The sequence below is a fragment of the Macrotis lagotis genome, chromosome 4 (genome assembly GCF_037893015.1).
Source record: "Macrotis lagotis isolate mMagLag1 chromosome 4, bilby.v1.9.chrom.fasta, whole genome shotgun sequence".
Classification (NCBI taxonomy): Eukaryota; Metazoa; Chordata; class Mammalia; order Peramelemorphia; family Peramelidae; genus Macrotis; species Macrotis lagotis.
Window position 1 is genome coordinate 182,871,853 of NC_133661.1, and position 13,758 is coordinate 182,885,610.

The 13,758-nt window shown below is 38.4% G+C and overlaps 1 pseudogene; it reads right to left on the reverse strand.

Moving 5' to 3' along the window:
• Nucleotides 1–10,806: 10,806 nt before the first annotated feature.
• On the reverse strand, nucleotides 10,807–11,747 carry LOC141520109 (olfactory receptor 6J1-like; annotated as a pseudogene).
• Between the last annotated feature and the right edge of the window lie 2,011 nt (nucleotides 11,748–13,758).

The window sequence follows — 13,758 nt, forward strand, 5'->3', positions numbered from 1 at the left end:
TTCCACCATTGCCATTGCTGATCGCAACTCCCTCCTTTCGTATTTCTCCACTACTATGTACTATATTTTCTCTCTCCTTTCACTCTGACTCTGCTGTAGTGGTGCAGCAGACAGATCCCTGGTCCTGGGTCAAGAGACCCTGAGATGACCTACCACCCCTTAGGCCCAGCATCCACCTGGCCCTATGGTCCCAGACAGGCCATCCAATCCCAGCCCCTTGCAAGAAGTGAAAAAGAAAATGTGTTATATCTGACCACTCTCCCCCATGGTCCATCCTCTCCTCCATCACTCACATCCCCCCCTTCCCCCCTGTCCCCCCCTTCTTACTCCAGATGCCTATACCCCATTAAGTATATATGCTGTTTCCTCTCCTAGCCACCTCTGATGAGAGCGAAGATTCCCTCATTCCCCCTTGTCTTTCCCCCTTCCATATCATTGCAATAGCTCATTGTAATAAAAAAAATCTTATATGAAATATTTTAGCCTATTTCACTTCTCCTTTCTCCCATTACATTTCCCTTTTAGCTATTGACTCCATTTTTACACCACATTATATCTTCAAATTCAGCTCTCTCCTGTACTTCATCTATAAAAGCTCCTTTTACCTGCTCTTTTAAATGAGAAGGTTCATCTGAGTATTATCAGTATCATTTTTCTATGCAGAAGTACATGTAGTTCATCATCATTGAGTCCCTTATATTTTTCTCCTTCTCCTCCACTCTCTATGCTTCACCTGAGTCCTGTATTTGAAGATCAAACCTTCTGTTCAGCTCTGGCTTTTTTTTTTAAGGATTTTGCAAGGCAAACGGGGTTAAGTGGCTTGCCCAAGGCCACACAGCTAGGTAATTATTAAGTGTCTGAGACCGGATTTGAACCCAGGTACTTCTGACTTCAGGGCCGGTGCTTTATCCACTATGCCACCTAGCTGCCCCTCAACTCTGGCCTTTCTAACAGGAACATTTTAAATTCCCCTGGTTCATTGAAAGCCCATCTTTTTCCCTGGAAGAGAACATTCAGTTTTGCTGGGTAGTTGAGTCTTGGTTGCATTCCGAGCTCTTTTGCCTTCTGGAATATTATATTCCAAGTCCTATGAGCTTTTAATGTAGTTGCTGCTAAGTCCTGTGTGATCCTGACTGCAGCTCCATGATATTTGAATTGTGTCCTGGCTGCTTGTAATATTTTCTCTTTGACTTGGGAGTTCTGGAACTTGGATATAATATTCCTGGGGGTTGTTTTATTTTGGATCTCTTTCCAAGGGAGATTGGTGGATTCTCTCAATTTCTATTTTACCCTCTGCTTCTAGTATCTGCGCAATTTTCCTGTAGTAAATATTTGAAAATGATGTCAAGGCTCTTTTCCTGTTCATGACTTTCAGGTATTCCAATAATTTTTAGATTATCTTTCCTAAATCTGTTTTCCATATCAGTTGTTTTGTCAATAAGATGTTTCACATTTTCTTCTAATTTTTCATTCTTTTGGTTTTGAAGTATTGTGTGCTGATTTTTCTTAAAATCAGCAGCCTCCCTCATTTCCATTCTACATCTGAAGGATTTGTTTTCCTCAGCTTTCTTATCTCCTTTTCCATCTGGCCAATTATGCTTTTTAAAGCATTCTTCTCCTCAATAACTTTTTGAACTTTTTGACCTGTGCTGGTTTTTAACATGTTATTTTCTTCAGCATTTTTTTTTGGATCTTCTTAACTAAGCTGCTGACTTCATTTTCATGTTTTTCCTGCATCTCTCTCATTTCTTTTTCCAATTTTTCTTCTATTTCCCTTACTTGATTTTCAAAGTCTTTTTTGAGCTCTATCATAGCCTGAGCCCAATTTCTGTTTTTCTTGGAGTCTTTAGATACAGGAGCTTGGACTTCCTCATCTTCAGATTGAGTGTTTTGATCCCTCTTGGGATCATAGGCAAAATATTTCTCAATGGTGTTCTTCTTTTTTCTCTGCTTACTCATTTATCCAGCCTGTGCCTGGTTTTGGGGTGCTTCCTGAGCTTTTGAGTATTATTGGGACATACTCCCCTCCCACAAGGACCTCTGTGTGAGGCTCTGTCTTGCCTCCTGGTCTGCGAGTGACCACAAGCACACCCCCTCTGCCACGGGGCTGAGGTGGGGGGGCCCTGCTGTTCTATGGGGGTTCTAGACTGCAATCAGGATCTGAATGTGGTCAGAGCCCCAGAGTCCTGTTTCAGGGACAGAGGACAGAGCTCTATAGTCTCTCTCCACTCCCCTCCCTCGGTTCAGCACTCATGCCCTGGGGGCTCCTGCTGACTGGCTTCTGCTTCTGGGTCCTGGATCTGGGCTGCTGGGGCCACACTGCTCGCTGAGTGCCTTGAGTGCTGGGGTTCATGTGCTTGCTCTGGCAGAACCCCCCCCATCTTCCAAGTTGTGTCTGGTGCTCCCCAAGTGTAGGTCAGGAAACTGCCCCCACTGCTGTGAGCCTCCCAGAGGCTGGAGTTCTTTCGCTCTGATGGGCTACCCCCCTACCCACTCATTTAAATGTGACTCAGTTTTTTCATCTGTAAAATAAGTCTGGACTAAATGACTACTGAAGTTCCTATTATCTCTAAATCTAAATATTTTCTCTCCTATATGAAATGGTAAATATGAAGAAAATAAAGGGATTTGGAAAGACTTTTTGAAAATGATGCAGGGTGACAAAAGAGAAATCAAAAGAACAGCATAAACACATATTACAACTATGTGAATAATAGTAGCAGTAATAATCTGAAGATTTTGCAGAAATTGAAGTGGAAGGAAAGGAGACTATAAAGAAATAATTATTATTACTTTGTTAAAGTTAAATAATTCTGTTAAGTGGCAAAAAAGGCAGGTTTATGGTATCATGTAAAATAGTTTACTTCTTTCTTGTAAATTCCACAAGCATTTATTAAGTGCCTATAATTTGTCTGTTCCCTGCCATCAAGAAACTTACAATCTAATGGGGGATTACAACACATGATTAGAAGATGAAAAAGGACAAGGAAGAGGGAACATGGTGAGTTCTGAGAAGTCTCAGAGTAGACAGATGAGAAGTGAGGAGATGTTTTGAGCTGAACTCCTTCCTTAAATGGAGGTTTTTGAAGTTTGTGACTCTACCCTCCAATTAGTGGAGCAAAGAATAGTGATAGGTGCCATATCAAAGCTAATGGGATCCTACAGGTTGAAGAGGCTTTTCCAATGATTAACTTCCTGGACTAGCTTGGAGAAATTAGACAAGTCCCAAAGTAGTGCAGGGAGATGAGGAATGAAAAGATTGTGAAGAAGATGTGATTGTTGGAGAAAAAAAAATGTCTACCTTGTAAATCCCTAGATTCTCCCCTTCCTTCCTGACTCTAGATGACCTGAGAGGAAGCTGGTCCAGGAGCCAAGGGTAGTCTTTTTCTTCTAGTGGGAGAAGTGAACAGGAAAGCAACTGGTGCAGCAAGGGAAAAAAAACAAAAACCCCAAGTTGGAGACAGTGGGTTCACCTCTGATGCTTGTGGGGAAAACCTGAAGCAGTTATTTAATCTGTCTGAATCTCAGTTTATTCATCTGTGAGGTAAGGAAAATTGTGAAAATCAAATGATATGATTGCTCTGAAAATGGTTTATAAAAACTTCTGTAAAGAATATGTTTGTGCTGTCTATAGGTTTCCTACTCTGGTGCCATGACTTAAAGACTGAGTATCCATGATGAACCACAGAAGAGGGAGCCAAGAAAAAATGCTATGTACACACACACACACACACACACACAAACACCCCTATACCCATCCCCCACCCTCCCATTCCACCCCACACCCCCCACACCCCCACATCCATCCACAACTATCCACCCCCAACACCCCATACACCTCCCACCCCCACCCACCCCCACATATATCCACCTCCCACCCCCACATACCCTCCCCACCCCCCTACCCCATACACACTCACCAACACAGACCCACCCACATACATACCCACCCAGATTCCAAACTACAAGACAGAGTTTCCATGAGTTTCAGGCCCTGTTTTTCTTCTTTTAAAAAAGTTCATAACAAGACAGAACAAGATGGTGGGTGGTGTAAGAATAAGCATTTTTTCTTCCTCTCTCAGCATGCCGCTTCCACAACAACCTAGAGAGTGAACCAGATTGAATTCTTGACTCCAAATCCAACATTATCCACTGAACCCTTTTGTTTCCCCCTTGAGAGGTTGTGTAGTGGATAGAGTATAAGTCCTGAAGTCAGGGGGATCTGAGTTCAAATTTAACCTTAGACTATACACTTACTAATTGTGTGACCTAAGGCAAGACTCTTACCTGGATTACTGCACTTCTGGAGCCATATTGGGTCATCCTGATTTATATCTGGTCATTGAACTCAGACGGCTCCAGAAGAGAAAGTGAGGCTGGTACCTTAGCACAGCTTCCTCTGACTTAAATCCAATTCATGTAATCTGTCATGGCATCACCTCCCTGATGTCAGGGTCTTCTTTGAGAACAAAGGCCAAAGATCATCATGAGAGAGTTTTATTAATAATAGGTAAACTTTATTGTAGCACATCCCATGTGGCAGGCATCATACTAAGCACTTTATAATTATAATCTCATTTGATCCACATAACAGATCTGGGAGGAAGGGCTCTTATTATCTCCATTTAACCAATGACTACATAAAGTAAATTGAAATTAGGTGATTTGCTAGTCATTGAGCTAGAAAGTGACTGAGGCCAGGTCTTCCTAACTCCAGGTCCAGGCTATTGACACTATGTCAATATAAATTTTAAGATCTTTTCCAACTCTAAGTCTGTGACATACTATAGCCAATATTTGTCAATCATATCTTAGCATTGTACTAAGCACAAATAAGATACAAGTCAGAAAAAGAGACAGCTGCTGCCCTCAAGGAGCTATAATCTCAAGGAAGAAGTCAGCACAGAAGGAAGCTGAAAACTGAAGGGGTGACAAAAAGGGGACTGTCTGAAACTGGGCATATTATTCTCTAGATTGGACTCCAACAAACTTGCTGGTGGAGAATGGAGCCACCTGGAATAGTGTGAGCCATCTCTAAAAGAAGGTTTGGGAGGATTTGATGCTCCAACCCTGCAATCAGAGGGGAGAAGCAGCTGAAGGTCTCCAAAACTGGGTCATTCTTCATGGGTATGAGATTTTAGGAGAGCAGCTTATCTTACTGTGGAGGGGAGCATGATGTTCCTTTGAAGAGGAAGCCCAGCAGAGCTGATGATGAAGAATGGAAACAGGTTCAAAGGAATCTTCTCTTTTGCTGAGAGATAGCTCTTCATATTTTACTCCAGGAGGAAAGAAAACAAAAGACTCTAAACAGGGATTTAAACTTTATTGTGAAATATTCAGGAAACACAAGTAGACAGGGAAAATACATGGAGTGTCACTTCCAGAGCTCCCTCTGTGTATGACTTAGGAAGGTTTGTAGTTGGGGCAGCTCAGGTCTCTGCTACTTGGGAGCCCTCAGGACCCTCTGAAGATGCCACCCTGTGACTACTGCTCAGCAGTGAGATACTCTCTCCTGGGCATATCTTTTCTCTCTTTGGTATTTCTGCTTCTCTGCTCCCCTGTTTTGAGGCTATTCAAGTGGGCTAAAGTAAAGTGCTTCTTTGCTAAGCTGCTGCTGAGGCTATTAGATTCTCAGCTCCAAACTTCCATATCCAAAGGCAGTTTTCAAATGAAAAAATTAGTTATTTATAGTCATATGAAAAAATGCTCTATATCACTATTGATTAGAGAAGTACAAATTAAAACAAGTCTGAGGGGCAGCTAGGTGGTATAGTGGAAAGAGCACTGGCCCTGGAGTCAGGAGTACCTGAGTTCAAATCCAGCCTCAGACACTTAATAATTACCTAGCTGTGTGGCCTCAGGCAAGCCACTTAACCCCACTGCCTTGCAAAAAAAAAAAAAAACAACCTAAAAAAAATCAGGTCTGAGATACTATCTTACATCTATCTGATTGGCAAATAAGACAGTAAAAGAAAATGATAAATGTTGGAGAGGATGTGAGCAATTGGAACACTAATGCATTGTTGATGGAGTTGTCAGTTGGTCTAACCATTCTGGAGAGCAATTTGGAACTATGACCAAAGGGCAATCAAATTGTGCCAACCCTTTGATCCAGCAATACCACTACTAGGTCTGTATCCCATGGAGATCACAAAAAAGGGAAAAAGAGCTATATGAACAAAAGTATTTTAGCAGATCTTTTTGTGAAAAATTAGAAATTGAAAGGACATTCATATATGTAATTGGAAAAAATAAAATGCTATTTTAAAAAGTTCCTATTCTGAAGCTATTTTTTTAAACTTTGGAGATTTAGATTTCAGTCAACTGCCTCTGGTTGGCTATCTAGAAAATTACTGAAGCATTTGTCTGTAATTTGAACTTTTTTTAAAAATCTGCTTTATGGATCTCTCTAAACTCTGAAGTATTAATTTACCTATAGTGAGAAAAATTCTTTTCCAATTCCCATACTGCCAGATGTAGTCCTTGCAAATCAGATTTATCAGAGGCTTGCCTCACCACCTCTTAAGATCCCTTAGACTGAAGAAATTGTGGAATATGAATGCAATGGAATATTATTATTCTATAAGAAATGAAAAGCAGCAAATTTCAGAAAAATCTGGAAAGGCTTATATGAACTAATGCAAAGTGAAGTGAGCAGAATGAGAACTTCCTATGCAATATATAGTTTTTATCATTTTGTGATGAGTAACTGTGAACTTCATAGCTATTCTCAATAGTACAATGCTCCAAGACAAATCCAAAGGACACATAATGGAAAATACTATCCACATCCAAAGAAATAACTGATGCAGTCTGAATGCAGATCAAAGCATAGTTTTCACTTTCTAGTTTTTTTAATGGTTCTTCACTTTTGTTCTGTCTCTTCTTTCATAACATGAGTAATATGGAAATACATTTGCACATACATAATTTTTGTCAAATTGCTTACTCATGGGGTGGTGAGAAAGGAAGGGAGATAATTATATGAATTTAAAAAATTGTCTTTACATATAACTGGAAAAAATAAAATGCTATTTTAAAAAGTTCCTATCCTGAAGCTATTTTTGAACTTTGGAGATTTAGATTGTAGTCAACTGCCTCTGGTTGGACAGTTCAAAAATTCCTGAATCATTTGTCTGTCATTTGAACTTTTTTTTTTTAGTTTTTGCAAGGCAAATAGGGTTAAGTGGCTTGCCTGAGGCCACACAGCTAGGTAATTATTAAGTGTCTGAGGCTGGATTTGAACTCAGGTACTTCTGACTCCAGGGCCAGGTACTCTACCTAGCCACCCCTATTTGAACTTTTTTTAAAAATCTGTTTTATAGTTTTTTCTAAACTTTAAAGTATTAATTTACCTATAGTGAGAAAAATTATTTTCCACTCCCATACTGCCAGATGTAGTCCCTGCAAATCAAATTTGTGTCAGAGGATCCCCTCACCACCTCTTAAAGATTCCTTACTTTTCTTCAAGTTCAGCACAAATGTCATATCCTAAGTCTTTCCTGAATACCCTTTCCACTAGCTGTTAGTATCTCCTCTCATCTTGCCCAATGGCCTTCTTCTTCCTTCGTGAATATGCTTTATTCTGTATCTTCTTAGGTGTATAAGTGATAGAGATATTGTGTTCCTGATAGACCAGAAGCTCCTTGAGAATCTGCACTTTTCAGGTTTGTGTTTGTAGTACCAACATCCAACACAGCAGCCAACACTCTTAGCAGGCTCTTAATAAGTGTTTGTTAATTGAATGATTGAATATTTGAATTGAATAACTTTTCATACTCTCCCTACCTGGACTTATTTGTTTCATAAATCTGGATTTTTGCATTTGTCATATTCTCAAAGGAGCACACACTGGTATTTGCTCCCAGTAAACTCCACAGACTTATGAAATAATACAGCTGAAAGGGTTGTGGAGGAGATGAACCTGAACATTGTAAAATTTGAGAAAACATAGTTTTTTCAGCATCAAGGTATGATTTTGAGAAAGATTTGCAAATTGTGGTGCTGGAGAACATTTTTAAGAATCCCTTGAACAACAAAGAGATCAAAACAGTCAAAAGTTAAAGAAATCAGTTCAAGATATTTATTGGAAGGTCAAATACTGAAGCTGAAGCTTAAATACTTTGGCCACATAAAGGAGAAGATGGGATTTGTTGGAAAAGACCATAATGTTGGGAAAGATTGAAGACAAAAGGAAAAGAAGATAGCAGAGGATGAGATGGATAGATAGTGTCATGGAAACAGTGAACATAAACTTGAATAAACTTCAAGAAATAGTGAAGGATAGAAGGACCTGGTATTCTGTGATCCATGGGGTCATGAAGAGTTGGATGCAGCTGAACAGCAACAATAACAACAAAATTACTATCCAGATAAAGAAACCTCCAAGGCTGTAGAAATAGAGGTATGGGATATGGGGCAATATCAATGCTTAGACTGTATTCTGTTTCCCTCCTCAAGGACATTTGCAAGAAGAGCAAGACTGATTCTATCTTTAAGGAAACCTCTGTTATCTTAGAGGTTATTAACCACCAAAGGTTTAATTTTCCCACAGGAACAAACTTGATTTTTGTTAACTCTTTGAGACTTTCACAATTGCCTCTTCCTCCTTTTCTTCCTACTGAATGATGTTTCTGATTGGCTCTGTACCCAGCCCCCCTTTTTGTTATAAGAAACAAAAGTTTGTCCATCCAAGTGGGACTCTCTTTGGTTACTTCCTTCTTACTAATAAACTCTTTCACCTTAGCTAATCCTTTGTTTTTCTAACATTCAATCTGATCCACATATCTGTTTGATGATTAAAATTCCTTCTCAGACCTGTTGAGGCCTGAGGTTGGAACTCATGAGACAGATTCCTTAGAGCTTTCTTTTTTCAGTGGATGGAAAAATATGTTCCCCTCATTTATGAGGAAAATTTTCATGTTAAAGTAAAAAACATGACTGTAATAGAAGGCTATTGTACAATGAGAAATGATGAAACGGATGGTTTTAGAGAAATTGGGGAAAGAAGTTTAGGAATAAATGGAGTTTTCCTTAAAATAATAAATAGTATCTATCTAAAAGCATCAACAAATATTATATGTAATGGTAAAAAACTCAAAGCATTTCCAATAAAATCAGGGGTGAAACAAGGATGCCTATTATCACCATTACTATTTAATATAGTATTAGAAATGCTAGCAGTAGCAATAAGAGAAGAAAAAGAAATTGAAGGAATCAGAATTGGCAATGAGGAAGTAAAACTTTTACTCTTTGCAGATGATATGATGTTACAGTTAAGAGATCCTGAGAAAAATCTTCTAAAAAGCCCCTTGAAACAATTTTCAAATTCAGCAAAGTAGCAGGATATAAAATAAACCCACATAAATCATCAGCATTTCTATATACGAACAAAAGCCCAAGAACAAGAGATAGAAAAAAGAAATTCTATTTAAAATAACTACAGATAACATTAACTATTTGGGAATCTACCTCTTAAGACAAACCTAGAAACTGTATGAACACAATTATAAAGTACTTCTCACCCAAATAAAATCACATCTAAATAATTGGAAAAATGTCAAATGCTCATGGTTAAGTTGAGCTAATGCAATAAAAATGACAATTCTATCCAAATTTAATTGCTTATTCGGTATCATACCAATCAAACTACCAAATTACTACTTTACTGAGCTAGAAAAAATAATAACAATTCATCTGGAGCAACAAAATAGAAAGAATAGCAAGGGAACTGATTAAAAAAAACACTCTGTCAAGGAAAAAAAATTCCTATTTTGCATCCAAAGTCTATCACCTTTCAGGATGAGAGGCAGAATGAATTGTTTCTTCATGAGTTTTCTAGAATTCTGTTGGTCTCATTGATCAGAGACCTTAAGTCTTTTAAAGTTGTTTGTGACAGCAGCATGTTCACTGATTAGAGAGACTTTCAAAACTGATGTCATAGGAATGTAACTGAATAAAATAGTAGAGTAGGGAATGATAAATAGGAAGAATTCAGAGAAATAAGAAAAGATTTTTTTGAAGTTATATAGATAAAGTAGAAGCAAGAGAATATATACAATATACAATGGCTATGTAAATGGAAAGAAAAGGCAGCAAGGGGGCATAATGGATGCAATGCTAGACCTAGAGTTAAGATGAATTGAATTCAAATACTGTTTCAGAAACTTGCAAATCATGTGACCCTGGGCAAGTCATTAAACTATATTTGCCTCAGTTTCCTCACCTGTAAAATAAGAATAAAATAACAGAGGCCTCCCGGGGCAGGGTTTTGGTATTAAATGAGAGAGTACTTATAAAACATTTAGCATTGTTCTTGGCAAATAGTAGGTGCTTCATAAATTCTTATTTTCCTCCCCATTCTTCCTCTAAAAGAAAATCTGCACAAATGAAAAAGAAGTATGTGATTTGGGAAAAAAACAATAAAAATTCTTTTCATGTTATGGCAGATAGATAGGGAGTTCCTAGGATAGAATATAATTTGTATGCTGGAATCATTGTAATAAATATTTTCGCATAATTTTTTTTAACCATTAGGGAGAGTGGTATATGTTGAATCAATTATGATGTCAATATTAAAAGGCTTGATTGTATATATTCATATGATTATATAATCAGTATTAAATATTATATAAAAATCATATAATAATATATATTATATATTCAACATATATTTATATAAGACAAGAAAATGGTCCTTATTCAGCTGAATATAGAAAGGATTAAATTCTTTTGTCAATAATCTTTTTTAGATACTTTACTCAGCAGTTCTCTTCCTCTTCCCACCAAAAATGCTCTGACTCCCGTCTACACCTCCCTGAAGATCCCTAATATTGTGTCATTGAGCAGAGTATGGATGAAGGGGTTGAGGAAAAGTGCCACCACACTGCTCAACACAGAGGGAATTTTGTTGATCTCCAAGGTTTCTTTCTGGGAGGGAGTCACATAGATAAAGGCTATGATACTTCCAGCCATCACAATGGTCAAATGAGAAGCACAAGTGTTAAAAGCCTTCTTCCACTGACTGATGGGATGCATAAAATGGTCATGATGATGTAAACACAGGAGTAACCAGTGAGTATTGAGGAGCAGAGAATGACTAGGGAAGATAGCAGGAAGTCTATCCGCTCAATAAATATTATATCTGTACAGGCCAGGGCCAATAGAGGCCCTTTGTCACAGAAATAGTGGTTAATGATATCAGAACCACAGAAGGGCAACATGGAGAAAAATGTGATAGGGCACATAACAGACAAGAAACTACCCACCAATGAGAAAAGAACCAGTCCAATGCATACAGAAGGACTCATAATGGTACTATTCCAGAGTATGTTACAGATGGCAATGTATCGGTCATAGGACCAATGTCAGCAGAAGATATCAGCATAGATGTCAGCAGAAGAAACTCACTGTTGCCAGGAAAAAGTAGAAAAAGCACTGGGTGATACACCCAGAAAAAGGGATAGTTTTATCTCCAGTGACTAAATTGGTCAGAACTTTTAGGGAAATGACAGAGGTGAAGAGGATATCCAAGATGGAGAGATTACAGAGGACAAAATACATGGGTATATAGAGGTGTGAGTAGTGCACAACAATGAAGATGATGAGGATGTTTCCCAGGAGTGTAACCAGGTAGTGGACAGAGGGAGCACATAGAATAACAGTTCTACCTCTCTGCTGATGGGAAAACCAAGCAAAATGAACTCAGTCACTGTGGAAGTCTGATTCTTTTTTGGTGTGGTCATCTTAGGTTTCTGTGGGAACAATGGGAAAAAGTTCTATGTGATGGAAATGAAATGTAGATAAAATATACAACTTCTATTTAGATAACATAGAATGAAAGAAAACTTATGTAAAGAAAATGTTATACTAGAAATAAAAAATCCAGAACATACTAGAGCTTAAAAACTCATTTTTCAGTGATAGCCTAACAATATGGCCAGCCAGAAGAAATCAGATTGAAAACAGAGACTATAAGTCTTTTTCATCAATTTTAAAGAAGTACTCTGATACTTCTTTATACAAGTTCAAACTTGTAATCATGTTTAGTGAAATGACCACTGGGCCTAGTTTTAAGAAATCTGTTTAAATGCTATCCCCACTACTAATGAACTGTGTGATCTGGAGCAAATCACTTCATCCTTTTCAGCTCAGACCCATCATTTGTAAAATAAAGAGACTGAACGAGATTACAAATCCAGTTCCCATTTATATAATTCTAACAAAATAATACAAATAATGTTCAACAACTCATATCTTCTTTCAGTTTCCAACATTATATTCATATCCCCTTCATTGTGTAGAGGAAAGACAAACTTTCATCTTTTATTTAAAGGTAAGTTCCCTAAACTTCTCCAACTTTGAGCTTATGGATAAAACAAAAAGAAAGTAGTTGTCTAAAACTAAATTGCCCATCTCTTCTTTCTGAGATGTCTTTGTCAATAGTGTTTACTTTTCTATCATGTGGGAAATGTCATGAGCCTAAATTCTTATCAGTTGCTCAGAAGACTTGTGTATCAGAGTATATTTAAATCATGTAATTCATTCTGCACCATTGCCATTGATTCCCTCATCTCAGTCCCTGGGATCCAGGAGTATCAAAAATAAGACTTTTGTCAGGGATCGAGAGTGTAACAAATTCTTGCATTTAGAGCATATTTCTTATAGACACTTGGTGAGCAGTATGAGCAAGGGAATGGTGGCCTCCAAACATCTCTCTGGAATGATATGGAAGTACAAATCTGGCCTCAGACATTTGTCTCTGACCAGCTGTGTGACTTTGGGCAAGTCACTTAACCCTGATTGCCTTCCATCCAGGGCCATCTCTAGTTGTCTTGATTCATATCTGGCCACTGGATCCAGATGATTCTGGAGGAGAAAGTGAGGCTGGAGACTTAGCTTAGCATCCCCTCACTCAAATCTAGTTCATGTACCTGTCTTGGCATCACCTCCCTGATGTCATGGTCTTCTTTGAGAATGAAGGATAAACATCAATCAATGTAGCTTAAGAAAAATCGAGTGCAAAAGCTGCTTTGCTTCAGTGTGTGTGTGTGTGTGTGTGTGTGTGTGTGTGTGTGTGTGTGTGTGTGTGTAGATCCATAAGTTCAATCATATACAGGAAAGCAATTAAAGCTATCAGCTCATTACTTGCTTTAAGCTGGCACAGATTAGTATGAATATACAACTTTTAGCATCTCTCATCTAGTCCTATTTGAGTGAGGGGATGCTAAGCTAAGTCTCCAGCCTCACTTTCTCCTCCAGAGTCATCTGGATCCAGTGGCCAGATATGAATCAAGACAACTAGAGATGGCCCTGGATGGAAGGCAATCAGGGTTAAGTGACTTGCCCAAAGTCACACAGCTGGTCAGAGACAAATGTCTGAGGCCAGATTTGAACTTCCATCCTCCTGACTACAAAGCTGATGCTCTATCCACTGCACCTTAGTCACATACCTCAGAGAACACTATGGGAGGAAAAACTGATGAGACAAGATTTCCTGCCAGAGTGGTGGGAACATGGGCTGAATCAATCTGACTTGAACCAGTAGGAATAGCATTAAGCAATCTCTTTTTAGGGCTCTCCCCCTGCACAAAGATGAAGCATTTCTAAAGTAAAAGTAGATTTAAAAAATTGGACTCTTTAGACTAAAAAAGACAAAGCCTGAGGTAGAAGTTTCTAAAATATTGAAGTGTATGGATGGGTGAACATGAATCTTCATTAAATCCTGGGATATTAGAATTCGGGAACAAATATGTGTTC